The sequence below is a fragment of the Ranitomeya imitator genome, chromosome 5 (assembly GCF_032444005.1).
Source record: "Ranitomeya imitator isolate aRanImi1 chromosome 5, aRanImi1.pri, whole genome shotgun sequence".
NCBI classification, from domain to species: domain Eukaryota; kingdom Metazoa; phylum Chordata; class Amphibia; order Anura; family Dendrobatidae; genus Ranitomeya; species Ranitomeya imitator.
The window spans coordinates 399,734,753-399,738,305 of record NC_091286.1 but is presented as its reverse complement, the minus strand read 5'-3'; the positions used below and the strand labels follow the sequence as shown (position 1 = coordinate 399,738,305).

General features: G+C 38.8%; 1 long non-coding RNA gene across 1 annotated transcript; it reads left to right on the top strand.

The window, feature by feature from the left end:
- The first annotated feature begins 1,205 nt into the window (after window positions 1–1,205).
- Window positions 1,206–2,895, top strand: LOC138680770 (uncharacterized). Its single transcript, XR_011321764.1, has 2 exons — window positions 1,206–1,431; window positions 2,779–2,895. It is a non-coding gene; the product is annotated as an uncharacterized lncRNA (long non-coding RNA).
- Window positions 2,896–3,553: the final 658 nt, after the last annotated feature.

Below are 3,553 nucleotides of genomic sequence, written 5' to 3'. Positions count from 1 at the left end.
TATTATTTGCAGACCTGCGGGACCGCCATGGGTGCGAACGTGGCGCCCGCTTATGCAAACTCATATATTGATGCATTTGAATGCACCTACATTTACACTAGTGAACTTTTCAGAACTTATGCTAAGAGCTGGATCAGATTCATAGACGATATTTTTTGTCTATGGGAAGGCACCCCTGAAAGCCTGTCTTCTTTCCATGACTTTATCAACTCGATTAGACCTGAACTCCAGTTCACCCTGACTTGGGACTTGACTAGAATCTCATTTCTGGACACAATGGTCATAAAGAACGACGCAGGTAAACTAGAGACGGATATTTTCACTAAACCTACGGATTCTAATAACCTTTTATTATACACCAGCTGTCATCCAAAACGAAAAATAGTCTGCCTCGTTCCCAATTTCAAAGGGTTAAAAGAATTGTATCGGATAAGAGTTTACTTGAAACTCGCCTTAATGAGATGTCCGACAAATTTAGAGATAGGAAGTATCCTGAACAACTCTTGACCACCGAGAAACTGAGAGCCCTTGAAACTACACCCTCCCGTACCACATTAGTTAAACCCGAACGCATTCCTTTTATACATACCCACCACCCGATAATGCCTAAACTCTACAACATCATTAATAAACACTGGCCACTTCTCCATAGGTCATACCCCGACAAACCACAAACAAAACCACCAAACCTTAGGGACCAATGGGTGAGGGCAGACATAGGTAGCCTAATAAAACAACCCAAAGAGAGTTTCATTGGCTCAAAACGGGTGTGGACTTACCCATGTCTTAGTTGTGCATGTTGTTCAAACGTCATCAGAGGGGAGGATGTCATTCACCCCCACTCTGGTAAGAGGTATAAGACAAAGGGTTTCTTTACGTGCGAATCCAATTTTGTGGTATACCTGGTTAAATGCCCTTGTGGCCTTATCTATATAGGGCAAACAACACAACACATTTGCGACTGCATATCCAGCCATAAATCTACAATCAGATGCAAAAAAACTTGGCTACCCATTCCAGAGCACTTTGCAACAGCTAATAATTCAATTTCACAACTGAGATTCCAGGTTGTGGAACAGGTTGAGAGACCAAGGAGAGGCGGCAACCACAACAGATTACTTAAAGAAAGGGAATCCTATTGGATACACACATTGCAAACCCTCACGCCAAAGGGACTCAACAGGGAGTTAGATTTATTAACTTAATACACAGGGTTGAACTGCCGTGTCTGTTATACTCTGTAATGTGATTCGTGATTTTGAAAATTGAACTGTTCTTTTATGTGGAAATCTACATGTAGAAAATGTATTTATGTATTTAGTAGTTGACGTATGTGGTCAAAATATCCTAGAGCTATTGCTTTGGTTCTAACCTTTCACTTATTCTTACAGACACACTGACCTGACTAAATATTCCTAACACCCGCCTTGGGTAAGTTATAGAAAGTTCCATCTCTCTTTTTTTCTATTTTTCTATTTTTTTTTTTTTCATTTTTATTTTTATTTTTTTGTCTTTGTTTTTGTTTTGGTTTGTGTTTTATTTTTACTTTTATTTTATTTCATTTTATTTCATTTCACTTTATTTTATTTTTATTTTTATTTATTTTATTTTATTTTTTTTTCTATATTTATTTTTATTATTATTTTTATTTTTATTTTCCTTTATATTTTTTATTTTTATTTTCAATTCCTCTTATTTTTCATTTATCATTTTTTCTTATTTTTTTTCTCTCTTTTTCTTATTGTTTTATTTCGCTCCATAAGTTTAGCACTCCCCTTCTCTTGTTTACGAAATTATTAGCTTTGGTACCCCTTTATAGACATAAATCTATATTTCTATTCCAATATGGACTACACTGGGGCTTATTCAGTTTTTTTCATTACCCATTATTTTATTTCCATTCTTTTCCCACAGTCTATGTACGGTATATTTATTCCCATGTTTCCATTTTTATTGTGTATTATTATTTTTATTTTTTATTTTTTTATTTTTTCTAATATATATTTCCTATGGGGTTTCACATTAGCAGTTTACCCAGGTGGACTCCCGACACACTCTGGGCCTTTCTTATAAGTATGAGCAGCATTATGTAGGCAACCCAGCCATTGCATCACATCTGACTCCTAGACACAATCCATGCAGCTCGCACTCTGCGCTCCACAGCTCGCCCTGACATGACCTCACTTTATGGCCAGCAGGCATTATAAATGGAGCTACAATGCTCACATTAGCCCACACACTTCCAGGAAGCAGGATACCCCAGCGCCACACCTAGAGGAGGTTGGTAACTTGCCCACAATCTACATTTCCTTCCATACCACACAGACCTCATTTCTCCTTACTAAGGATTCCCCCTCTTATCCCCCTTTTCTACCCGCAGCCCTTTTTGGGACCTAATTTCAAATTTTCAAACAGTATCAGCTACTCAGGTCAGTGCACTAGGTTTTCATCCACTTCATCCACTATATACCATTATGCATTTAGTTCACCACTGGGCAACCTAGATTATTCATTTTGACCACACATATCCTCTCCACTATTGTGTCTCTGGTCCTAAATCTCGCGGTACAAAACCATCCATATACTGTGTATATCCACTGGCAAACCAGGGAAAGGACTTGCAGTGCATCTATTGTACCTTCAAAAAGATCCTTCACCTTAAGGGGACTCATGGAATTTTTATTAGTGATTACAGTTGTATATATAGTTGTAAATATTAATTTCACGCATTATGCTCTATGTACATAAACACTAATTGTATTTTATGTTTATTTGCAGTTTGAGAAAGACCCGGAATTGGGTCGAAACGTCACTTTTTTTCTTATCCTGCTGTATGTGTACATATATTTGAATGTCAAACACATGTGAATAAATACACCACTTTGCAAGCTATAACCCAAGAGAGTGCGGCTGTTTTATCGTTTATTAGGCTGGAAGGAGACACATGGTCCACATTGCATCTTGCCACTTTCAGTTAAAAAAATAAAGAAAACCTTTCTTCTTACCTTGCCACGCTCCTGCAGCGAAGCAAAGATCCCTCCCGGTGTTTCAGCGCTCACTCGCCGGCGAATGACAATGATGTGCGCTGACGTCAGCTACCAGCCTCCGATTGGCTGGCCGCTTTAACTATTGCAGTGTGGGCACACGTGGACCTGCAAGGCTGCAATAGAGTAACTGAACCTGCGTCTCAGACACCGGGCCCCATACGCCAGTCAGGGCAGTAATGCCCTGATGGTGGCACTGGCCGCGTCCATAATGACCAGACCTATAAAACTGTCCCACTAGTTAACCCCTTTAGTGAACACCATAAAAAAAACAAGGCAAAAAACTATGCTTTATCATCATACCGCCGAACAAAAAGTGGAATAACACGCGATCAAAACGATGGATATAAATAAACATGGTACCGCTTAAAACGTCATCTTGTCCCGCAAGAAACAACCCTCCCCCCCCCCCCATACAGCTCCATCACCGGAAAATAAAAAAGTTATAGCTCTCAGAATAAAGGGATGCAAAAATAATCATTTTTTATATAAAATAGTTTTTATTGTAT